The sequence below is a fragment of the Gymnodraco acuticeps genome, unplaced genomic scaffold, assembly GCF_902827175.1.
Source record: "Gymnodraco acuticeps unplaced genomic scaffold, fGymAcu1.1, whole genome shotgun sequence".
Classification (NCBI taxonomy): domain Eukaryota; kingdom Metazoa; phylum Chordata; class Actinopteri; order Perciformes; family Bathydraconidae; genus Gymnodraco; species Gymnodraco acuticeps.
Genome location: NW_022990559.1, coordinates 152,446 through 180,191, shown reverse-complemented (window position 1 = coordinate 180,191; position 27,746 = coordinate 152,446).

Genomic DNA, 27,746 nt, shown 5'->3' with positions numbered 1-27,746 from the left:
AGTGCTTAGCTAGGCCTTTGCTTGTTGTCTCCGTACGCTACAGTCTTGTGAACAATTGTGTGACATGGAGTTGAATGTTAAGTTTGCTTCTGTGATTGGATAAAGTCCATGTGAGCTGATTACACATTTGTTCTGTATTGAAACACAAAATAGGAATCTTAAATCCAAACATCTACTAAGCTGTTAATATCTTAATAGCTAGCAAAATACAGTGTTACAAAGTATCAGGGCAATACTGCGGCGCTGATTTGACAAGATATACCAATTATTTCGAGAACATGATGCCCGCATACAAGATGGCGCGCGGGCGTAAACAACAACACAACGTCGGAGCTCCATTTAAAAACAAAGCTGACGGTCTATTACTTTTTATATTTTTGGAGTAAATAGGCAGTTTCTGACGAACAGAAATATTGTTTTCTGGCATTACTTTAAAATGTTACGGGGAATATTGACATTTGTGTACGAGGGCGCTCGCCGAAATTAAGAGGGCGCAGCTCCCCTGTTCCCCCGTTTAGACAAAACCCTGAAATAGTAACGTACATAGTTGAATTCTTTAAGGAATTGTGCATATTGCTAAACTATAGAAATGTAGAGTTATACTGCAAAACAAATAATGTTGATGAAACATATTCATTCTGCTCTCTTGTTACTTGTTTAATCTATCTGTGCCAAATGTGCAACCCTTAGCCTCAGCGCTGTCATTATAGAAGAACAAGCTTTTTAATTACTGATAAAACCATTTTCTGTTGTAGAGCTGAGAAGCTGATGCAGGCACCATTTGTGTCCATCTATTTGTTTTTAACAACATGTCTCAGTCTGTTGTTAATAGAGTTTCTCTGTATTTCTGTACCACCCTTGGTGTCCAGCAGATGTTCCTAGTGTATTCCGTTTTGTCTTTTGTGCAGCCATGTTTAAACCTTTTTCTATTTTTGTTATTTTCTTAATTAGCACAATACCCCTGGCATATGGTTGCTCTGATTTCATGAGGCTGATTTCTGAATATGTAGGTATGCACATATGCTGCAGGTAAAGACTAGTTTGGCAATAAGATCAACATTTAGATACCCCTCAATGGGGCTTTTGATTTAAAAACCTTTTGTAAGAGCTAATATAGCACATACTGATTCTGACCAAGTTTGTAACTTCCATGTAATACATAAAGGTAAAGAAATACCTATGTAGGGAGAGAACTCCAATAGTTTGTTGGCGGTTTCTTAGAAAAGGGTTTTGAGACCACAGATAATAGCGATCACAGTGTAACGGGTCACCTCACCCAAGTGACACATTTATATGGTTTCAGACCTGACACGATGTCAAGTGAAAATGTACCCAAAGAGCATATCCTCTGTCAACCCAGCACTATTATGTCTTGTCTTTGACTGTTAGTACCATATGTTCCTGTCTGAAGTAAGCCTTTCTGTGCTCTGTGGTTTAGTTTTCTTGAGAAAAGCTCATGACTTTTTTTTTCCTGAGAGCAAGTACAAAATCCAACTGAATCCTGTATTCTGATCCACACTAGTCTTTTGTTCTTGCATTGTACTTTGGCAATAATATGTTGTTTACATTCATCATGTCGGACAGTAGCTGTCAAACGATACTATCCTCTGAATATGCCTTTTGGGGCACTCAATTATAGCAAAGATGTGTGCAATGCTGACTAACATATTTCGATTACAATTGAAAACGACCTCGAAACCACAACTTTAAGTGGAGTTCTCTTCAGTACAAAAGTGAAGCTGCTGGTTGCACCAAACAGATACACTAGCTTTCCTTCTTTTTTATTCTCTGGCAAAGTAGTTGCTCAAAGCATGTCAAACCATAGTATTAAACCACAATTGCTGTTACCACGGTAACCACAGGTGTTGCCTTATAACTCAGGAAATTGTAATCTTAAAACTTTCAACACTACCTGCTGTGCTGTTGAACCCGGTTCGGCCGGGTGGGCAGGAAGGTGTGCAAAAACCTGCACATTTCCACATTAAGGGCTGTAACGGTATAAGATGTTCACAGTACGATACAACAGCGTACATTTAAAACATTGTCTCATAACCCTTACAAATAATAACAGCATTATTATGATAATCAACAGAATAATAAGTCTGATCAAGTGCATTCAACTATTTATGTTACTCAAATAAAGTAAACAGCTAATAAACATGTAAGCGTCACTGTAGCATGTAAAATGTTCTTCTAAATAAAAAATAACTTGTCTTTTTTTGTCCTGTGATTATTAACAATTAACATTTATTGTAGGCGCTTCTCCTGCCTATCTTTCGTCTTTAAAATATTGAGATAAGCCAACGTACACAGTATTAAAAACAACAATTTGTATACTAGGCTATACCGTGAAACAGCTTTGGCAGTGCTTTTGTTTGAGATCAGTTCTGCATGACGACTCAGTGCAGTGTAACAAGACGGAGAGATCTGCTTTATTACCCGACACTGTCTGCAGTGAAAGAAAAAGAAAATCACTTGACATTACTTGGAGTATTTTTCACTTGTTTTAGGGAAATAAGATTTGTAAGGATCATTACTGGAAGAAATTACTTGTTTGAATGGATATTGTTTGCAATAAGGTGCTGCCAGGGCCATCACCTGTAATGTAATAGGGAGCAGTGTTGTGATGGACTGCGATGAGGGCAGCTCCTGACGTTCACCTTGAGATAAGGGTCATACTTCTGCCTCATAATCCATAAAGGAGCCATAATAGCCTCTCCTTCTGCCAGACACGACCCCCTTTTTACACCAAAGTGGAACAACACTGTCTGAACAGAACTTTTATACTCTCACAACCTAATTGCACACATTCTGGCACGTAACACAACACAGACTCGTGTGCAGCATGCAATGAGAGACATGCAAACAAGTATGCACTCACGTATTACCTTTTAACCTTGGGCTTTCTATTAGAACGTCATGTTTTATTGTAATAGTACAAGGAATGGAGCACTTATGAGGAGATGTGGAGACAAACTGGGTTTGGTAAGAAAATCCTGCAATACTTTAAAAAAAGATTTCTATGAATATTGGAGAGCCTGTGTGTTTAAAAGAGTAAAACAAAGGAGAGACTGATATTTACTGAACTAAAGTATTTCATTTGCCGTGTTTATGGTTATTTGGATACCAATGCTTTCAGTATTTCTGAAAACATTGCTCAGCTTTTAACACCACTGATGCTCTTTCAACTGAGAAAAAAGACAGAAGTAGAAACAGAGTGAAAGACAGATTTGTTGACATGTAATGTTGTTATGCTTCTCTGAGAGGATTCAGGCACTTGACAGAAGTAATTACGACTGCTTCCTAGCTTTAACTAAAACAAACACTGCCATAAAGTTGAAACATAGCCAGAAAATGAATTTCCTTTGATGTGGAGCACAGTTTTTATGCCATATTTCTTATGAAGAGTACATTCACCATTACATTGTGATAACTAACTATATATAACAATCAATCCTTACACAGCTAATAAATTGTAGACTCCTTGAAAATGACTTTGCAAGGGCAAGTGTCTTGTTTTCAGGGTGGTGTATATCAAATTCATCTAAATGTATTCTAATTTTAGCTGTCAATCATTTTCTGAGAGCAGGTGTCATGCTTCTCAAATGACAGATGTGGTAACTCTCTCTCTTTCGCACCAAACTTTTTGGCGCCTCATTCTTTCAGGAAACTGACTTTCTAATTTATTTTTCTCTAAAATGTCCCATCGCCTGCAGCTATACTCTGTCCTTTAATGAATTGTGACGCTGTTGTGGTCATTATTATGAGTTAAGCTCGACCACTATAATCTATAGCCATGCCTATATACCAGTGATGGACACCACAGGTCTGACAAAGAATGCTATTAGAGATGGAGAGAGAGAAGGAGAGGAACACAGGGACAAAAAGAGAGCAGAATTGGACTTAAGTGAGCAGCCTAATGCTTCCACCAGCAGCTGTCAAGCCATCTCACAGCTCCAGTGCTAAATGAACTCCACGGCCCTATTGTTCACACTCCGCCCAGCTCCTCCACCCATCTCTGTCTTCCTCGCCCTTTCTCTCCTAGTTCCCTTCTCGTCTCTCGGAAAATGGGCACCGAGAATCCATTCTTCCCCCACAAATCAAATCATATTATATTGTCATTTTCCATCTCCACTTCGTCTCTCCCTCTCGCTACGTACTCCTCAGTCTATCATTCTCCAACTCACACCCTTTTCCTTCCTCTGCCTACCTTCCTCTCTCCCTGCCCCCCCTCCAGAGAGCATCCTATGTGATGAAAGATGCAAGTCAAGGAGTGGGGAATTTTCCCAGTGTAATCCCCTCAGATCAGCCGGAGATGTCGGGCTCAAAAAGACACAGGCAGCGTGGATGCTTCTAAGTCTGGTTTGAAACATTTCTTATCTCTGCGGTGCCTTTTGAATCCGGAGTCATGCGCGAGAGAAATACCCATTTAATAACGAGCATTTGGTTTTGTTGAGCACAGTCCTTCCTACCCGAGTGGAATGACATTTCAATGTCATCACAGTCTTCTCAGCTCACGGTGACCTTCCATTTTTGATGTGTCGTGTTCTCCACCAATTTTTAATGGCTTCCATCGTTTACAGAGAACTCAAAGACACACATAGGGAAAGTGTAGTATGAACAAACACGCATCAGTGTAGACACAGAAAAACACACAGCCACATCTCTCTGCATGAATGATCATCTCCAGAGGAAGTCAGAGAGGCTATTTCAGACGCTTTAGGCTGCATGCTGTGGTCAGTCTATTTAATAGAGGAGCTCTAAATGAAAATCTAGACTTCTACGAGGGAATCGACCCCCTCATCAGAAACACCTGCCTCTGACCTTGCAGAGATTAGAGCTTTACCACCCGTGGCCAATACTATTAAATAACTACCCTGTCCCTCTCACCAATCCACCTCTTCACTCCATCTCTTGGCTCTTTACGAGTGGAATATCAAGAGGGCCTCTCTGAATGCCTCCCCCTAGGGCACAGCTATGCACATATATCGGAGAGTCCAAATAGAGGAAAACAAGTGAATAAAGCCGGTCCCTGAGGGAATCATGACCACAGCCTGATTGTGTTAGATTCTGTGTCCATCACCAACTAGTGTCCTCGCCTCAGCGGGGAAGACCTGTGAAACCCCCTCAGCGTAAAAGATTGAGAGGTGAGGATTACATTCTAAGGCTTTGAACAAGTCACACGGAAGTTTATTACATGAGGGACAGATGGCTCAAGCAGCTGGAGAAAGGATAACGTTCACAAACCAAAACAGGCACAATGGAGAAGTAAAATAAATGGGTGGTTACAAAATATTATAAAAGAAGGGTAACAAAATGATTGATGTACTGTTATTAAATCCAAGCATTTATTGTAATTAATGTATCATTTAAATAAAGTAATTTAACAATCTGGATATTCTGTGATCTTCATTTAATGTTTGACTAAAACTTAGAACAAAGTACAAACATAAAAGGCATATAAAACAGGAACATAAGACATTAGTGAGTTTTATGGGGATTAAAAAGGTGTAAAGAATAAAAACAATTTCATTCAACTCTGTCTTCAAAAATGTTCTAAGAGGCAGTTTTAAGGATTATGTGGGTTTTATAAGCTGCTACTCCTCAAATGGGGTGTGCCAGTAGCTCTGGTGGTGCTACAGCCTATGGCCTTCAGTCTAGATCGTGCAATTGCCAATTAGTCCCTGTTTTCTTTAATTCCCTCATCGCTCATGGGAGAAATTAGTCACCCACTTGCCCTCCCCATCCATAACGAGGTCAAAGCACATGGTCAGCAGCAAAATGCCTCCCTTGCAGCGGGGAAGGATCCAATATCTTGAGCAGATCACAGCCTTGCGGTTATTGGCCTTGAACTCAAGCTAATATATTCAAGGGTGGCCAATCCAATCTCTTCCAATTTATGTTACATGCAGCATGAAGTATTCTGAAGTATTGAAATGCGATTAAAAGCAGGCAGTGTATTATAATAGAATGCATCTAAATGTCCAAGGCATATGAATAACTGAGTCTACGGCTCATCTTCTTGATTAGGTGTACTGTACTCTGCCGTGAAGGTTAGGTAAAGATAAAGGTTGAAAATGTAGGAAGTTGAACGAAATGTATGCTCTAATACACTCTCTGTAAAATATGTTGAGGGAGGTATCTCATTATAGAAGCTTGAGAGGGGTTGATCAGGCATCACAGACCCACATCAGGTAAAAGAGAATGTCTGTCGCCTGACTTGACCTGAACAATAAACTAAGAAGACACAGTGAAGCTTACACAACTGATTTGTATAATGTAAATTAGCAGGGCTGTTCCTGATACATTAACTAAAGTAAATTCTAATATCTATTCATTTGCCTTTGCTACATATTATTTATGAAGCTGTTGGAAAATCATTTACGTTCAAGGAGGTGACCACTGACCCAATGAAGTTAGAAAGGCAGTGTGACACTGTTTGACTTGAACTATAGAAAAGGAAAACACACTATTTGCGGATCATTTCAGGTAGTACAAAAGGTGTTGCCTGTTTACGCATTACTGATTACCAGTTTACTAATGTAAAACTACTTTACAACTACTACTCAAGATTCCATCAAAGTCTTGATTTATGGCCTTGCTTCTAACTGACTGCATGTGAAAAGTTATCAACCCCAATTTAACGTATGTGACATTTTAAGCTTTTGAGGTTTTGCCACTATGACTGTTAAAGGAGTGCAGGTCCTGTAAAGAACGTCCCCAGTGATGCTCGGGGAACATTAATGCTTGAAATACCAATTTGAATTCTGCTAAATGATTTTGGCGTAAAGATTGTTTTCTGTTGCTTTGGGATATTTGAAATCCTTGTTGGCATTAAACTCTTTCTGCGATTCACTCGGTGTCAAAGCAGCAGTATGAGGCCTAAGTCAGCTGCATCAGGGCAGCTAACAATATCAGTTCTGTATGCAAATATCTTCATGAGTAAAGTTTATTTTTACAAACGCCACAGGCCAAAGGCCAGCCCAAGTTCACTCTGCAAACAGAAGAAGCACACAGATAAAAGAGGAACTATACCATGCAGTTCGTACTAACTTTAACAACAGCTAACAGCTGGGAGGCACGTTGGCTGGATCGGATCCCCTTCCGCCTGAACTTGCAGTGCTTTCCTGTAACACCTTCCTGTTTGTGGTAAAGTTTGAAACAATGTAAGAAACAGAAAGAGACAAAAGTCCTGAAATCGTATTCGTCATGTATAAATTGCAACCTTGATAAGGTTTATTAAAGTAAAACATTATATCGTGACTTCTATTCATATCCGGGATCAGAGTTGTTTATGGTCACAGGTATACATGAACTTAAACTTGCAAGTCTTTTTATTTTTAGCGAGATTGTGCTGTTTTTATGTTTTTCCAATTTGAGATGTACTTGTATGGGTTTTCTTTTTTCAGCAACCAAAGAAAGAATACTATGATCCAATTACAATTATCGCTTAATTTAACATTTCAGTTGAACGGGGTCAACATTGTAATCAACTTGAACCAACCCATACAGTGTTGGCCCCTGGCCAACTTGGGGCCCCAAGCAACATTGTGAGATGAGGCCCCCCCCCCACAACCGACAGGAGTGAAAACATTTTTTTGGGAAACAAAGTAGGCTACTTTGCAAATATAATTCCTGTTCATTATTATTATCAACAGTTACTTTTTTATACAGTGAGGTAAATGGTAAATGTGCATGTATGTCGTTCAGTATGTGTTTACAGGTGAATACGTCTGCATTTCCTGCCAAATACTAGCCTCAAAAAGATTAAAATATAATTAATGCAAATAAACGACTTCTACTAATAATAATAATAATAATAATCAATTCAATAATATAAATACTATATTGTTTTATTATAATATAGTCAAGACAAAACATGCTTATGACATGCTCAAAACCTGATATTTCTTAAATCTGTATTCAAATGTAGTTCCCTCTGTCAGCAATGTATCAACAACTACACACACGTTTCAGTATTTCTCTGAGTTGTGGTTGACATGATGATGACTGTTAGGAGTTAAGGGGAGAGGCTGAGCATCACCATGAAATGTGCAAATTGACATAAAAATGAATAAAAGGGGAAAAAATGCTCCATGTTTTTTAGGCTGTAAACTTTAACTGTAATGTAAGCCAACTAGACAGACAGTTTATCACTCTTCCTCCTGTACATTAGCAGATAAAAGGCATAACATACTTGAATGAATGGTAAATAAAGAATGCTGGAAATAACTGCATCTCCATTAGCCTGTATGCTATGCAGAGACTGCCTTCTTCATGTCGTGAATTGCAGCTGATGTTTTAATATGGCAATTGGCAATTTGACTTATACAACATTCGCAAGTTGTACATTTGACTCATACAATAATAACCCACCTTCGAGTGATGCTCTAGTTTCTTCATGTTTTGTTTTTTGCGCCGGACTGAAACTGTCTTTTCACCGACATCTCTTCACCTGCACTAGTGGCCGTATCAAAGCCGTGATTGGTCAGATGTCGATTCATTGCAACGGTGTCGGGTTACAGACGTGCTCCCCTTGTCACCTCTCTCTCGCGGAGAACTGAGCGGAGAACTGCGCACAGCAGCTGAGGCCCTCTGGGCGGGGCCCCCTGCGCAAGGAGGGGCCCCATGCAGCCTGCGTGATTGGCCTGTAGGGAGGGGCGGCCCTGAGTACAACCAACACAACACCTACCTTGCAGCAAGGCATTAGCAGCCAAATGATTCCGCTACCTGACAATAAGTTGTACACCATATTGACCTTCTTAAAACAAAGAACGTCAATTAACAAACATTTTACATTGCATCAGAAGGTCCAGCTTCCTAACCTTTCAGAAGACCTGTGCTGACCTGAATAAGCTGAGAAGATTGCCTTCACCAACATCACACCATTCCCCAGCAACCTTCACCCTTCACCCCTCCCCCCTTCCCTATAAACAATCAATAAATATGCTATTTCAAGTCATGATGTGAAAATCAATATAAGGTGTTTTTTTCTTCCACCAACTCCCCCTATAGCCTTCTCTCTCATGCGTTCCCGCTACGTTTCTCGCTGTGCCTCCAAGGACCGGTTGGGAAAGTGGAAAGTATTTTCAAGGACTGCTCTGGATGCGATTGAATGGGGAGATTAATGAAGCTTGACAAACATAAGAAATGCATTGCACAGGAGAGCAATGGATTTAGTTTGATTTTTATTTTGGACAAATCTTAGGCACTGCAAAAAAAAAAGACCTTAACATGACCATGATAAATTGATCCCTGCTTTGCCAGAAAAAATCTCCTTCTTTTGTGTTCGTCGTCTTGGTGGTTGCATAAGAAATCCAATAGAAATCTTTCTACTGCATGTTGGCATAGGTCTGCTGCTAGTATGAGCATTACTGTTTGACAGTATTGGAGCATATCTTAATACGACACACATGAAAACATTTCTTATTACACCTGCACTAGTCATTTGGAGGCAGATTCAAGTGTTTTTCATATGTTCTGCATCATTCCTCATTCCTTGCACACCTGACATTGTAAGGTTTGTCAATATAGACTCCCTAGCATGTTCTTATATAAACACATGTAAGGCTATACTTTAGTGACATTGTTGTATTCTTTAAGAGAGAATGACAGCCTTTGGAACAAGCTGAGAGCTGAAATGACATTCAAATATATGAATTATTTATCAGGTGTATGTCTTCACTGTGAATGTGCCCTGAGACTGTACACATCAATGTATAGAGTATGTAGAGATCTTCTGATTCTGACGGGCATATAACTCGCACACAAAACGAATGAAGCCTATTGGTCAGAATGAATCAAGGCTAAAACGACAAATCAAGCGTATTTTGTCACAAAGTGATCCATCTTTTAAATGTGTTACATTTAAAGCAAAAATCATCCTTTTAAATGCAGATAGACAGGAAAACATTTTAATTATGGAAAACCTGAATGTGTGAGTGGAGAAACATAATGAATGCTTGCACATGCCTCCATACAGGGCATAAAGGGTCACTGAATGCTTTAATGATATGTAATTGATGCGAGTCATGTTCATCTCCAGATCTCAGCCCAGTTAAAATGCCTTATAAGAAATGTTGGAATGATAAATACCTTTTTTTAAGATGTATATTAATTTAGTTTTTACTTTACCACTTACCACTCATAGTTGTACGACATCATTTTCTCAGAGTACTACAATATATGGATTAGGGTTAAACTTCAAAATCGACTAAAAATGTTTTCAAAACTGGCCCACTGGGAGTTGAACTCTCTGGTTAAAATGCCCTTTTTGGATGAGGAAAATGTCAGAAATTATTTCAGCATCCTCAGTTCCCCCCCAAATCCCTCCGATTTTGTCCAAATTAGCCATGCCATTTTTGAACCCTTAAGCTAATTGTGAAAATTGCCTATCATTATGCAGGTTAGTATCTGCCAGTTTCTATTTGCTATGGACCCAAACTATTCATTTCTAACATAAAACGTTTGGGTACTCAACATTTCCCGGTAAGAAGACTATAAGCACATATGACATTTGATCATTCTAAAGAAATTTGGACAAAAACTCAAATTTTAAATGTGGCTTGGTCGGGTGAACTTACTATAAATCTAAACCATCACATTATCATTTAGCAACACAGTCACAGTATGAAGTGTGAGATCAACAGGTTCTCTTCTGATGCATCACACTCCACTAATGGCTCCTTTTCTGCAAACGTGTCTCTGCATATACTGTAAGGTCCTGCATTGGCTGCTAACACAGCTGCAGCTCTGCCTTCAGCCCTCTGCACCTTCTCTGTAACACCTGACTGTCATTCAACCATGGCAGCAAATTACCATGGAGATGAGCACTTGCACCACTGCTACATTCATTTGACACACTATTTAGCTAATTTGTAGGCAATGCACATGATGCTTGCAGTAAATGTGCCCACTGATGCTGTAAATGGGTCACTTCTAAACATGGATGCAGCAGTACAAATGGAAATGTAAGATTGTGGATTAACACAAGGGTCTGTAAAATAGATGCCTGCATTGAACTAAAATTGTCCATTCAACAAAGTCTAGTGTTTCCTAATTCAATTACATTTGAATCCGACAGAGAATATCTGTAAACATACAATTTAATGTTAACAAAGAGTAAATACTTAGAACATTATAGGCCTATATTGCAGCAAACCATTTTAGCCACTAATCAATAAGACTCCAACATTAAAAAGCTCGGTATTATAATAAAATCTGTATTAACCTTAATCATGAGCACTCACCTTTTCACCGCATGGATTTATGTCGATGCCAAGCCCATGAATTCACTTTATTGTCCCGACTGAATCATTTAGCAGCCAAGTCATACACTCTACACCTAAATTATTCACAGTCAAATAATAGGTTACATCAGAACATAGTTTCAGACTTATGGTGATCATCTCTTTGCAGAATTATGGTGACAGGAGGCTGCAACCGGCAGTGTATTATTTATATATACACACACACACACACACACACACACACACACACACACACACACACACACACACACACACACACACCACACACACACACACACACACACACACACACACACACACCCACACACTTCTGCACTTAACTAGATTTTTTGTACATGTAGCCTCGTTTTCAAGCTCGTTTTCTCCACATGCCTCCAGAGAGAACGTTTTTTTTTTTTAATACTTTACTATAGTAATGTAAATATGTTGGGAGTTTAGGTTGTTAAGTCAGACCACACAATAAACGTTGAAACTTTAAATACATTGTTACCTAGGAAATTATATAAAAAGGCATTTTAAAATGTTATCTTTTCTGAAAACTATTTAGTTATTCTTTCTGTCTCTTAGTTTTTTTTAAAATCATTAATAATAATAACTTGGATTTCTATAGCGCCTTTCATAATACCCAAGGTCGCTTTACAAGGAAGAACAGGAGTATAAACAGGGGTGCACATAACTTTTTTGCCCTGGTTCTCAAAGGAGCACCTGGAGATGTTGCTTGGTGCTCATCCTTAAAATGAAATAAACCGTAACTTTTGAGGGGGTCTTGACTTTATGTGCCAGACACACGGCACTGAACACACATGCAGAGGTGAACACAGAACACACATGCAGACAGAGGTGAACACAAGACAACATTAGCACGACCAGTAATCCTACCAGCTGTCCCTCCTGACTGTTCTCCTCACTGTCTTCCTCTCTGTCAGACATGGTAGCTGATGATGTAGGCCTACTACTTTCTCTCTGGTTGAGTCTGCGATTAGCTGCTTGCATCCACAAGTCAACAGCTGGTTTTGGGTCGAAAGTCTCTGTTATCATCTTAGACAAGTGGATGTAATCAAATAAGTATGTGAACATAACCAATAGCCTACCATAGCCAATAACAAATGAATGTAACTTATTTTATTTGTGTTGTTCATTCATATCTTATTTTACCTTAACATTTATTTATTTATGCATTTTTTTTATCTCTCCAGTTTTAAAGGATATTTTTGGTTACTGTCCTATAGTATACATTGGAATGATTTCAAACCTGTTTATCCCAATAATTATAAAGGAGTGCCTTGGAAATATGTGTTTACATCAATTGTGATCAAACTGTTTGAACTTAGACTAAAGTGAACTATCTAAACACTCAAGAGTCCTTTACCTCACTGAGCTGTAGTTATCAGCCTCTCAGTCTGACTGGAGAGGACTCTCCCTCCACATCATTGTAGAAACATCTTCTTATATCCGTTAGAGCAGCTAGCACGGCACCAGATTCTAATAACAGCGCCGGTACCGGTGCACCCTCCCTCTCTCCCTCGCTCACTCGCATTTTGGCTGTGAGCTGCGGGCGCCAGATAAGCCAACATCCCCCATTTTCATCACTTACAGCGCCCATTGTACAGGGCAAATGAATCGTGTAACCGGGGTGAAAAGGGTGTTACATTTAGTTAATTGAGAATATTGTTACATCAAGGCCGAAAATTAGGATGAGCACCAACGGTCAAAAAAATGTTTTTCCCTCCCAGAGCTGTCAGCGCAGCACCTCCCCAGATCTGGCGCCCGAGGCGAACATCTATAACGCCAGTGCCACGGGCACCAGTTATGTGCAGCCCTGAGTATAAACAAACATAACAAACATAACATAACAAAAGGCAGTCAGACAAAACAACAAATAGATTTGGGGCCGAAGTCCTTGGCAGACAGATGGGACTTGAGGGCCCTTTTGAAGTCGTCAAGTGTGGGGATGTTGTGGATCTCCGCAGGGAGAGCGTTCCAGAGAGTGGGGGCTGCCATACTGAAGGCTCTATCCCCGAAGGTTCACAGGTTGGTGCGGGGGGCCAGAGTCTGAAGACCGCGGGCTCCGGGGTAGGGCATGTGGGAAGAACAGCGAGCCAGCTAGCAGCTAGCATCATTAGCCTGGTAGAAACCGGACCTCGAACCTCAGCAGCGGTGATGGGAAAACCCCCCACTTGAGATGGCAGGACTGAGGGAGGGTTCGTGGGTAGTCCAGGGAGCGGGGCAGAGAGGAGCCCAATTGGGGTATTCCAGAGCGGGGATTCCACGGATAGCAGAGCACGACGGTGAGCTCGTTTTGCTAATGGCAGGACGGCAGAGGCTATAGGAACTAAACAGCAGCCAAACATAATCAGCTGAGCAACGGAGATGGCAGAAACACAAAACCAGAGCAGAACAATCTTTTCGCTGTGTATGTGAAAAAGATTTGACGGCAGGGAGTGATAGACACGAGGAATAAGCGTTGGCAAGAAGAGCGGCACGCCAGCGTTCCCTCTAGCCAACTTCATTCACATCGTACACACATTCACATAATGAGTGTTCCGGGTAAGTTTAACCTGAGTTGACCGTTTATTCAATCACACTGAGTTTGTCTAAGTGAGTCTGCCCTGACAATACTCCCATTCTCTTTCCCAAAATGTGTGTTTCTGCTTTAAAGCTTTAAGACAAAGCGAACTCTTTTAACGGTTGGAAGTGTTTTAAAGCCATGTGTTTGTTAATGCTATTTGTTTGTCTGTCCTCATCAGGTTATTGTGTTAATTTAAACGCTATGTGATGAAGCTTAAGACAATTTTCCACATCGTGCACAATGAAGTTTCTAATGAATTAACTAACTTCCCCTATTTTCAGTGTTTTACTTTGTACCTCAGCAGTGGGGTAACTCGAGCCAAATTAACAAGATCGATGTGAGAGAGCAGCTCATTCAATGCGTCTTTACTCTTTGGACTGAATTAACTCTTCAAAGATTCAACTCTGTGTTTGTGTATATGTGTGGACCAGCATACATTTACACTCATGGCTGTAGAGTTCTTAAACAAGAATTGACCAATAAAGAGAATACAAGTTTTAAAGGATGTGTATTTCAGTGTGAGCCAAGGTCATTTTTTAATGGGGTAGAATACATTTCGCTAACCTTAATCGGTCAGACTTCCTCTGTTTGTAAGAGTATTCCTTGTCCTTACAAACAGCCAACAGTGCAGAGTGCAAAGGTTAAAGTGCAAAACAGTAGCTAAGGGGAAACACATGCTGGCAGCAAGAGAGTAGTGAGGCCCAGGTGTGGAGAACACTTGGCCCTATAGGTGAAAGACTGTAAGGTTAGCCAGATCACTGGGAGAAAACATTTCTATCTGACAGCATATTTCTATATGAGCTACTATGATCTACTAATGCTGTGGACACACTTTTTAATAATCTCTTCAGTGAATAGTATGTCCTAATGAAAACGGCACACAGCAAAGTCTGTGGATTGTTATGTAAAACACTTAACTAAATAACAGCAATGGTCATTTGTTAATGAGACTTATGTTTTTTTAATATCTCGAAGAGCGATCAATTGCAGTCGTGCATATAATGGCTGCCTTCTGTAAGTATCACAGGCAGGACTATCATGACATTGTTTTACTGCTTTAAAACACCCAAAAGGAGGCGGATTAAAAGGATGTTTGTAGACTGCTAATTTGGAACTTCAAAAAGCTCTGAGAGATGCCTAAATATATTCAATAATTTAGAAAACAACTCATTGGTAAAGATCTTAAAACACCTTGAAGATTATCCATTGATGATGCCACTTAAGGTAAATGGGGAAAATCATCTTTATGATTAGTGACACTTACATTTCTTGACATCAATGATCCTATCACAAGGTGTCTCACTTTTTTCAGGTTTGCATGGCACTACATGTATGTGTCTGTGACTGCAACATGCTGCACAGATGCAGTGTCTTTGTGTTCCTGCTTCTTATCATGCGTCACGTGTCTCTGCACATCAGTCCCCTGTGCTGCCTGTCCATATCTTTAGCCTTGCACGTAGCCTTTACCATCACCTCTAATGACAATACAGTAATGCTGCAGTGAGTCCTCACTGATTGAATATCCTCGAGCCAGGCAATGCTGTCATTGAAAAAGAGTGAGGGAGTGAGGCATTGTGTGCGTGTGTGTATGTGTGTGTGTGTGTGTGTGTGTGTCTACACACATCTGCCTTTTGCCTTCTATAACCATGTTGCCTTGACAACCACGCCTCTGTGTTCTTTGTCCTTTGTCACTGTACAGAGCGGTAACGGGATGAAACCGTTTGTTCGATCAAGGTTGTCCATGAGCAAAAGATAAGAAGCTAACTGCAAATAAAGTATGAAAACTCAACATTTGACCCATGTTTTTATCCAAAAAAGTATCCCATCTGATACATAGAATATGCATTTTTGATCATATTTGATGCAATTACATTATGACATTTATAAATGTGTCACTTATAGGACGCCCTAGTGTGTCTGTTTTGTGTTGTAGCTGCTTTCTATTCATCAGGGGAGACTGGCATGTCTTTAGGGCCCAGTTCTCCTCTAATCCCAAAAGAGAAACACCATGGCAGGGAGTGCCTGAAGCCATTAACAGAAGAGGAAATAGCCAGACGTGGCCACTGGCAAATTGGATGGTGACATATGTCAGTTAAAGCGAGTGTCCCGGTGAGACAATCTGACATTTGCATGCAGCAGACCGAGGATTGTTTGCAAAAGACCATCAGCTCAGTGTGACAATCCAAAGTGTCTCTGTATGTGCTTATGAGTATGGTTTTTGTTCATACTTGAATAAGTGAATGAATACAAGTAGCATCTACAACTATTTTGTATCCCAACATCAAGTTAATTCTACATTTAAAGTTCAGCAAATATGAGCTTAACTTCACTTATAATAATAATAAATAATAATAAATGGAATTTATAAAGCGCCTTTCACAGGACCCAAGGTCGCTGTACATGATGGACAGACAAAACAAAACAGACAATGAGGAGCGAACAAAACAAGAAAAAAAATGAAAGATAAAGGAAGCCAGGGGACCGAAGGCCATGGTGAACAGGTGCATTTTTAGTGAGGATTTGAAGATGTCCAGTGAGGCAGCGTTCCGGATCTCGGGAGGAAGTGCATTCCAGAGGGTGGGGGCCGCAACACCGAACGCCATTTCACCAACAGTACGAAGGCGAGAGCGGGGGATGGAGAACAGGCCCGTGTCTGAGGAGGGGGTGTAGGGATGTAGGAGGTCTGTTAAGTACTGGCGGGCGAGGGTATGGAGGGACTTGTACGTGAGGAGGAGTGTTTTATAGTGAATCCGGGACTTGACCGGCAAGCCAGTGGAGGTGGATGAGGGTGGGGGTGATATGTTGCCATGGCTTAGTGCGGGTGAGAAGCCTGGCGGCAGAGTTCTGGACATATTGGAGCCTGGCCAGGGTTTTGCTGGGAACCTCGGACAGGACTCCATTGCAGTAGTCCAGACGGGATGTGATGAAGGCATGTATGAGTGTTTCTGCCACAGAGTCAGAGAGTGAGGGGCGGAGTCTGGCAATGTTTTTGAGATGGTATATGGCGGATTTGGTCATGGATTTGGTAAGTGCCTGGAAAGTGAGGGTGGAGTCCAGGATGACTCCCAGGTTGCAGACTTCAGTGGAGCAGCCGTCAATGGTGAGAAGCAGGTCACCAACCTTCTGGAGTTGCGCCTTGGGAGCCACAATGATGAGCTCAGTTTTGTTGCTGTTTATTTTTAGCAGGTTTGATGACATCTAGTTTTTGATGTCCTGGAGGCAGTTGACAAGGGAAAGAGGTGAGAGCTGTGTGGACGGTTTGGTGCAGAAATAGAGCTGTGTGTCATCGGCAGACGAGTGAAAGCTGAGACCATGTTGGCGGATGATTTGACCAAGTGGGAGCATGTAGATGGTGAATAGGAGGGGTCCAAGCACAGAGCCTTGAGGTACACCTTGGTTAACTGGGGCCGGAGGGGAGCTACAGTCACTGATGGTAACAAAGTGAGTCCTGTTAGAGAGGTAGGACTCAAACCAGGCAAGAGCTCTGTGACTGAGGCCAAGGTAGTCTGACAGGCGGTCTGAGGAGGATGCTATGGGATATTGTGTCAAAGGCAGCGGAGAGGTCCAGGAGGATGAGAATACTGATGAGGCCAGAATCAGATGCGATGAGGAGGTCATTAGTGATTTTAATGAGGGCAGTCTCAGAACTGTGATGAGGTCTGAAGCCAGACTGGAGGGGTTCGTAGGGCTCATGAAATGTCATGTGGTGTTGCAGTTGTGCGGCAACTGCTCTTTCCAAGATCTTGCTCAGGAATGGGAGGTTTGAGATCGGCCGGTGGTTGTTGAGGTCCTCCGGGTCCAAGCCAGGCTTCTTCAGGATTGGAGAGACTGAGGCAGTTTTGAGGCAGGGTGGGACTGTGCCAGAAGACAGGGACAAGTTCACAATGTCAACAATGATGGGGAAGATGGTGGATAGAGCTGCCTTGACCAAGGCTGTGGGCATGGGGTCGAGAGAGCAGGTCGATGTCTTGGCCTTAGTGACCAGCTTGGCAATTTGGATGACATCCACTGGGGTGCGGTTGGAGTAGGGGGGGGGGGGGGGGGCAGGCACCAGAAGCTGCTGGTGGATGGAATCAACTTTGGCCTGGAAGAAATCCAGAAACTTAGAGCAGAGATCGAGAGCACCTGGAGGATGGGGTGGGTCCAGGGGGCGGAGAAGCCGGTTTATGGTTGAGAACAGCATTCTCGGTTGGGATTGTTGGATGCCAATGAGGGTGGAGTAGTACGAAGACCTAGCCAGGGAGAGGGCTTCTTTGTAGGTCTTTACATGGTCCTGGTATGCTTCGCGGTGGACGGTGAGTCCAGTTCTTGTTTTGAGTCTCTCTAGCCGACGACCAGAAGCCTTCAGGGCGCGGAGTATTGTGCATAATTGATATTTGGATACAAATGTTGTTTTTCAGCCCTATTTCAAAGGCCTGTATAGCACAAACACACAGATTTAAAGCCATTTAAAAGCAAATATATTTATTCAGCTCCAATTAATTGAGTGTTGAGGGTCTTTACACAGGACATCTTTTCATAACTTTTTTCCTCGAATTAATTTAAAGGAAATCTTAACTAAAGGTGCTTCATGTTACCGGCCAATGGTTAGTAGCCTTATTTAGGTAAAGCTTACACTTTAATAATAATTACATAATCCTTGTTTTGTTGGACATGAGAATGTGATTTGTCCTCAGATCACCCTAGCAAAAGAGATCTTGATATCAATATAATATCTTGAATAAATAAAGCTTAATTTACTATCTAAGCCAGAAAGCATGTAGCATGCATTTATGATAATCACTGTAATATGCAAGCAGGCAGGTAAGTTGTCTTCATGGTTTCTCTTTTCCTCTGTGACCAAGTGAAATACATTCAGCATTTACCAGGGGGGGAACACAAAACACTGCTTAAACTTTAAAGAGTTGTTGTGCAATTGACTGAACAATTGGATTCAGAAGGAAGTGAGGCTTACGTTTTTAGACTGCCAAGGGCTAAAGAGAAATGTAGCAAATGGGCCGGAGAAGTTTAGAGAGACAATGGAATTATGTTGTTAAAAAACGTGTATTTGCCATTTTGTGTTAGTTAAGTTATATTAAAGGGTAGAATTGTAGCTCAGGGTACTCTGAGACTCCATCTCCACTCTTTGTTGTTGTGACTTTGCCTTCAGCTTTTATGTATTATACTTTCCTGGTGTTAAAATAAGAAACACATATATATGTCAGTACACTGCTGGCCATATTTCAACATCCACAAGCCACTGGCTGTCTGGTATGATGTACAGTGGAAAATATTTTCAATTCAGACAGGCTTTACCATCACTCGATATGTTTGTGTTTTCCTCTCAGTATCACATATCTCCCAGTTCGAGGCCGCTGAAGCCCGTTTGTTTGGCCACTCAGAAGTAGAGCAGAGCTGTGCAGAAGTGATGTCAATGCTGCCTCTATTGTTGTAGGCTCAGCAGGCCAAATAAACATATAGTGCATTGTGTTCCTGCTGTTTTTAGGTATAGGGTCTCAGAAATCCTAAAAACGTACCATACATGGCAGGATGACATAGCACCTTGATGGGATACTCACAGTACATGTGTAAGGATGTGTACATTAATCAAATATAAGGCATTTTTCAAGGCATAACAGAGGGGCCAGATTTTGAAAGATATAAAAATCTATTGGCTGGAATGGTTTGCCATGATATGATCATTAAATATATGCTTTCTGCTTTATTTAGTTATAGTATTTTCACTGCCTGCACCCAATCCTCTAATAAAGGTTAACGATCTATAGGCGTGTTGGTATATAAAATGTAATTTAATCCTTGAAATTCTCAATATATCAAAAGTCCTGTGTCACCATGAAGAATTCATCCATGTTATGGTTATTAACGACGTTATGATCCAGAAAAAACGATAACGATATGTTTTCAATCAATAGGGAATCAACACATAGTGGAGAAGTCATAATAATAAGGGCATGTACAATATAGGTCTAAGGATAGAGGGTGTTGTTTTTATCATACTGATATTCTGAACAATCTGTGCTGTTGTATTTGCTGTAGGCTATTTTTATTATATGTACAGCACTTTGGCTCGACCAAAAATCGTTTATAAATGTGCTATATAAATAAAACTTGATTTGATGTAGCCAGCAGCATGACCTCCATGGGAGTAGCTCAATGCCTGGTGATCAACAACAGTAGCCTATTCTCACATATGTATATATATATATATTCATTCATTCTACATACCACAGCCTACCTGAACTAATCAGAGCCTACTATACATATCCAGCCACAATAAACACAATATTCACATCATTGCTTAGCTGTGAGGGAAGCAATCAAGGCTTCATAAATAACTCCAATAAACACAGCCTGTCAATGGCAGCTTCTGCCTGCAGCATTTTCTCCTCTGCAGCAGACACTGTCAATAAATTGTTTTGTATCCACTGGTCTGCATCACAAAGACTTTCGTTCTTTAAGACAAGGATGACTTAGTGGATACTAAAAACACAGTACACGTGTTATCCTAGTGAGAATCAAACCCCTGACCCTGGCGATGTTAGCGCTGCTGCCTGAGCTGCTTCACAACTAACGCATGTGTTCTTGCATTAATGTGGAGACCGACTGCGTGGATACATGCAGGGAAACCAATGGCCTGTGCCACCATACACAACGAGTTGCTTTCTTCTGCCACGTTTTGAGCTTCTTTTCTGTTGTTTTTTTTACTTTTTATCCATCAGGAATCATTTAATTCTCCCCACATAATAATAATAATAATCCATCCATCCATCCATCCATCTTCTCCCGCTTATCCGTGGTCGGGTCGCGGGGGTAGCAGTTCCAGCAGAGAGCCCCAAACTTTCTTTTCCCTGGCGACATCAACCAGCTCTGACTGGGGGATCCCAAGGCGCTCCCAGGCCAGCGAAGAGATATAATCCCTCCACCTGGTCCTAGGTCTACCCCTTGGTCTCTTCCCAGCTGGACGTGCCTGGAACACCTCCCTAGGGAGGCGCCCAGGTGGCATCCTAACTAGGTGCCCGAACCACCTCAACTGGCTCCTTTTGACGCGAAGGAGGAGCGGTTCAACTCCGAGTCCCTCCCTGATGACCGAACTTCTCACCTTATCCCTAAGGGAGACACCAGCCACCCTGCGGAGAAAACCCATCTCGGCCGCTTGTATCTTATAATAATAATAATAATAATAATAGATTTAATTTGTTAGCGCTTTTACAGGTGCTCAAAGACGCTTTACAGATATAGTGAAGGGAAAAGAAAAGGAGAAGTGTTGCATTGCAATCCATTATAATAGGTTATTTTTTCACATCTATGTATGTTGTTGTCATTTCCAATCCAATTATCTCAGTGCTTTCAAGCACTTGTGCACATGTTGATAACTTCCGATAGAGTACGTCAAAAACAAATACAAGCGAACATATTGGATGCACCAAGGATGACAATATTTTATGTGACATCCAAGATGGTCTTATAAATAAAGGGATTCAAAGAATCGTTTTTATGTTTCTGACAACAGTGCTCCAGGAGGGCCATTAGGGAATCTGATAGCAACACATTAGGGGGCTTTGGTCATCATCTAACACCCCTGGGAATATAGATGGAGTAATCATTCTCACTATATGGCCAAATAGAGACATCCACAATATTCAGGACAGATCGTTAATGGACTGATAAGAGTGAATGGCAGCCCGCTGAATGACAAACCTCTTGACATGAACACAGTGAGCGAAAGTGTAATATATTGTCCTTTTTAAAGAGAAAGAGCAGGGATCAGTTAGAAGTAAAAAAAATGCTTATAAATCTACCTTATACTGCTTAGCTCAGGCAAAACACGCAGAGGTAATTTGGACTAAGAAGATAATACCTTTGAGAGATACCCAGTTGGTTTGGCTTTAACAGTATAAGTGCTTTTTTTATTTCAACCCATAGTAATGTGATTTGATAGGTTTTTATTTCTCTCATAGGCATTTTTATGTTAAAGAACTGTTATAAACCAATAGCACTTCATATAACTGTGGATGAAATAACAAAAGCAAGGGTCAACTGGCGGAGGATTCTTTATGAAAGTAAACGAGTTGCGTACATTATAAATGAAACACAACATGGGATATTGTGTCTTACATCTTGAGGTACTGCTGGAGCAGTCCCCGCAGCGAGCTGACGTATGAGGAGTCAAGCTGTCTCAGATCCTCTGTAACCTCCTCGTTCTCCATCTGAACCTGAAAGAAAGCGCTGAACCCTTTGGATGCAAAGAACACTCGGTGTAAAGACACACATATGCACATCATATTCGACATACTCTATAAATGTGTGCCTTATTTAATTGCCTTTCCACAGCTACATTAATTAAATGTACTTTCTGGGGGTCCTCATAAGTAATGCAACTATTTTGTGAATTGAAACAAACAGCTACTTATCATGAATTATTGCAGGAATACTTACATACTAGTCAGTATGATGTACCACTTTATGGTGCACAAGATGGGTAAATTATTTAAAAATAAATCACTATTTAATGATTGTTTACTAGTTTGGCAAGGCAGATTTATTTGTAAAGCACCTTTTAATGACAATACAATGTAGAGTGCTTTGCATAATACACACAGACGTCGACGCGTCGACTTCAAAATATCGTCGGCGACATATTTCCGCGTCGACGCGTCGCTACACACACGTGGGTCACCCAAAGCAACAAGCAGTTCGCAATCGCACTTCAAACACAATGGAGACTGAAACGGCTACCACCTCCTCCTCACAGGATTGCGCACGAAGCCCCCAAACGAAAACATCTCGCCCTAGGTCTTCAAAAGCATGGGAATATTTTAAAGTTAGTCCAAAACGCAAAGATATTTATATCTCACTGAGACTGCTGCATAGCCTAGCAGAAGCAGCAGCTAGCTGTGGTGGCTACCATTAGCAGCTAGCATTTGCTCTCCGATTTTTCATAAAAATGGAATTATGGATTATAAATTCAATCATTTTTTTATACATAGACGTTAAAAACCTATGGATTAACCGATTCAGCTGCGTTTTTTCTCATTTTAATGCCATTGAACACGTCTTTTGATCAGATTGACAGCTACGGTGGTGAGACGATCTCCCTAGAAGCTCTGTGAAGGTACGTGTTGTGATGACTGTATTTGCTTCCCCTGTCGCGAGTCCGGATCACTCAGTGATGATACTATATACCTACATAATCTGTGGAGTGTCAGCTTTAATCGGATATATTGTATGTGCAGCTACGATAAGTAATAAGGGTACTTTTATCTTGAGTTCTGTGCCAATGTCCGTTAGCATTTTTCGCTCAGGGGTCATTTAGATGCTTCTTATGATACTTGTGTTTTGTTTTGGTAAACATGGTTTGTATCGTCAATTAGCTGAGATTATTTCCGTTAATCTGGTATATACATTAATAGGTTCTTAAATATTAAGATCCCCTGAGACACAGTATCGTGACACATTTTTTTTTTACATTACGTTTTTTATGAATTGAACAACAGAAAAATAATCGTTAGATTAGTCGACTAATCGATCAAATAATCGCCCGATTAATCGTTTTCAAAATAATCGTTTCCCCCCAGCACTAATATATATATATATATATATATATATATATATATATATATATATATATATATATATATATATATAAATGATTTAAAGAGTGTTAAACAAATGTAGTACTATTTTGAAAATATTTAAGCTATGCATAAAGCAAAAGATCATGCAGGTATTTCAAACACAAACTCAGTAAATGCAATCTTTCACAGTAACAGAAACAGACATCTGAAAAAACTGAGTATGCATACATTTTACACCATGTTTGTATGCATCAAAAATCAATAGCATGACATGCAATCAGTTTTATATCCGTATACTAGCTGAAGTATTATTAAAGCAGGTGTCATAAAAACGGCAGGCCACTTTACAACAAATCCAGCATCCACTCTGAAGAAATGGGGCGAAGCCTGCGAGCTACAGTAGTTCAGGCAGTCAACTCGAGCACCAATGATACATTAACACGTGAGTGACCAACCAAACACATCCTCCTAAACATGCCGCTCTATTTAAGCTGCCAGGTCTTCCTGCCTCTGCCTCGCTACGCTGCTGCTGCCACTGCTGTGTTCACTTGCTATTGCTGCGTTCATGTTCCTGCTGCGTGTTTCATGTTGCTGCTGCTCGCCTGCCCCACCTCCACCCCAGCTTCCACCTGTAGGCTCGGGGGATAGTCATCTAATCATCACTCAATGTTCTTTGTAAATCTGTGGAGTGATGAGGCCCGAGCCTAGACGCCAAACTCAAACTATATGCTGCTTATAATAAACATATTAAGAACACGTGAGTTGTCTGACTGAACCGTTGTCATCCAAGGTGACAACATGCAGAGCGTAGTGAATTTACATTTTTAAAGTTGTGTGTTTCCGTAGCATGACAGTTAAATGCCTATAATGCAAATGTAAATCCACTCAGTCCTCTGACATTGAGGCTGTTATACACATCTTAATACGTCGCAGAGGGAGCAGGTATTTCCGTTTTTCTTCAAGCTGAGGGCTCTCTGTCACATCTCAGTGTTTCCTCCACTGTGTGCGGCTTGATGGACTTTCATGTGAAATAATCAGCCTCACCTCCTTTCTCAGGGTTTTTTTCACCATTGTGATTGAGATTAAATTGCTGAATGATTTGTCATTACATTGTAATGCGAATCACCTTGTTGTTGTTTCTGCTGTTTTCAGACCAAAAGAGCCTCATGAGAGACTCGATGCCTCAGAGGAAACACTATCCAACTGTGTAGTGCTATTAAGGTTCCCTGAAAATAACTGGCCACTTTAATCTTGCACAGCGGCAGCAGACACAGCGGATGATTCTTCGCTTCTTTTAAAAATCAGTTTGTTTACATCTATTCGCTTTTGCTATGGAGAAGTGACAGTTTGTTCGAATGGAGCAACATCCCTGAAAAACATTCATATGTCTAATTTCCCTCGAAGGGCCACGGGCTCGCGGTGTCCTTGTCCTTCAGAGATGCCAGGGATATTGCGATAAATGTATCAGCATGATGGCCAAGTGTCATGTCCTGTCACAGGGCCGAGACAACCAAGAAGAGCCTCTGATCACACAGTAACGTGTGACAGGCATGAAATACTCATCTTGAATACGAAGCTCATGGAGATCGCTCAACGACATTGGCTGCGTTTAAATTGACAGAAAATTCCATTCTCAACCCTGTTACTCAAGAGAAACCTGGTTAAGGTTGACCCATGTAAACACCATATTACCCCACATCATCATCTTCAGAGCACATATTTTAGATGCCTGGCCGTTACTGTGTCTTTGAAACATCTCACTGCTTCTACGCCTTGCATACATAGCATTGTGGGTACATTTTGACTTCAATAAATTACTACATTTGGGATATTCATGTGTTCCTCTTAGTAGAAAGATAAGGTTAAATATGTTAATAATTTCTTCACCTGGTTTTCTGTCATTTGAAGAATGATGCCGATGATGATTATTATGATAGATAATGAAATTGAAAGCTTATAAGCAAGCTCTTTCTTCCCTTCCATGGCTTTAGTCAACACGTGGTCCAGGTACTACGTAATCTAATATTTACACTTAATATGCTAACCAATGTAGCTAGGTGACATGCCAGGCTTGTTAAAGGTCTAACACAGGGGTTTTCAAAGTGTGGGAAGGTGAGCCTCCCCTCAGAGAACATAAAAACAGCCGCGCCCCCCCCTCCCAATTATTATTGCTATTATTATTATTATTGTTGTTGTTGCTATAATGCAGGGGTATTCAATAGAGTGGCGAAGTCACGCCCATCTACTTCCGCCCCATGGGACCTTATTTCTGAAAAATGATGTATTGAAGTCAATGGGGAGAGAAAGATTATCTTTCGATCCCGTTTGAATTGTGCCATGAGTTACACATATGATGTTTGTCAATCTTAAAAAATAATTTCCATGTCAAAAAAGTCAGAGTTTGTCTTAAAACTGTTGAAATATAAGACTATGAAAAATATGCAACTAGAAAGACTACAAATCCCAGAGTCGCGTAAGTGAATTTAGCTAGCTGACATTAACGTTACACATTACACTCGTGTTACTCACCGAAACCTTGTAAAGCCGGTCCCGCATGCTGGAACCGACTAACTCTCCTTTTGTGTATGTACAGTTCTCAACATGGCCAGACTTGTAGTGATTTTCACCTCTTTTAATACTTTTCACTTCATTCTGAAAGAAAGAGGTGAAATGTGCTAACTTGACGGCCATCTTGGTGTTGGTGACGTGTGCAAGACCAGAGATGTAGTTCATTGAGCGCTTCACACAAAAAAAATGTTTACTTCACAGTTTTACGGCACATTTTTTTTTTTTTGACTTGCAAAATTATCTTTTAAATTGACACACATAATGTGTGTAATTCGTTGCACAATTCAAACGGGATCAAAAGATAATCTTTCTCTCTCCATTGACTTCAATACATGATTTTTCCGAAATAAGGTCCCATGGAGGTCCCCCGGAAGGGGAGGGACTTCGCCTCTCTATTGCATTTCAAAGAGGTCCAGTAAGAGAAAATGTCATTAAATGCTCTGTTTTCACTGGCTACCTCTTTTTTGAGCACACGCCATTTGAAATGACTCCAACTGTTTCTCTCTTCTTGTCTCATCTCTGTGTTTGAATCTATCGTGCTGACTCACTGACTGCACCGATTTGATTGGCTGAGTAGCGCCACCTCCTTAAAACATTAAACAATAACTTTTTAAAACCTTTTTATCTTTATGTTTTAAACATTTTCAACATTGTGGATGAATCCTTATATGCTCCCGGCAACACACTGAACGTCAACTTTGCCTCCCTATTACACTCACCCCTACTTTAGTGGGAACAATGAGTCTGCGTCTTTGATGCACACAGGCGGATGATGCGGGGATGCAATGTAGACAGGAATAGACGCAGATCAGCCTCTGGCAGCAGCCTTGACCGGCACTTGCTTTTGATCAAAGTCAATGCGGAAAACGCACTCACACAGGTAGGTGGAGGTGAAGGGAATGAGCACTTTTACAACCTTTTTGGCAAGGTGGGGGAACTCGGTCTCCACAGGGCGGTCTGGGGCTAAAAATCAGCCCTGGAATCTCACCCAGCCCAGTCCACGTTAATTGTCAAGGGGGGGGGGGGGTTACTAGTGAACTGTCAACGGGGAGGGGGCCATCGGGAGCAACTCAGGGTTAAGTATCTTGCCCAAGGATACATCGACATGTTGACTGCATGGGCTGGGATCGAATCCACAACCTTCTGGTTGAAAGACGACCGCACTCCCTCGCAGCCACAGTCTCCCGTACAGTGAGGCTGTCCAAGTACCTGCTGCCTATAATAATTCTGTAGCTTTTGGTTGTTTGTATTGAGCATGTTATTTAGATAATTACCATGATTGTCAGTCATTGTCCAACACAATCTCCTTTAAATCACTTTTATATTGCACTGAAATGTTTTCCAAATTTCGTTTTAAAGAAAATGACATAGGTGATAATGTTTTCTGAGTAAATAAAGAGCATACAAGATAACGTTTTTAACCTGAGTAATAACTATTGTACATTTGGTCTATTTGTAACTATTATTCTATTTAAAATGTTGTGCTCCACTTGGTATTGATAGCATAATGTAACATACATTTAAATCAGTAATTTTGTGACTCTTTTCTATAGTAATAGCAAAGTTTCACCATGCATTTCATCATTTAAGACCATAATCATATATTTTGTATCATATTTAACCTTTGTCATGTGCTATGCCTTAGCATAAATCTGACACTGATACGTATATTAATTGACACCATTCTCTAAAAAGATACACCATTATCTTCAATGAAGTAAAGTCAAGATACAATCTAAGGAATGTAAAGTTGCGTCTCCATTT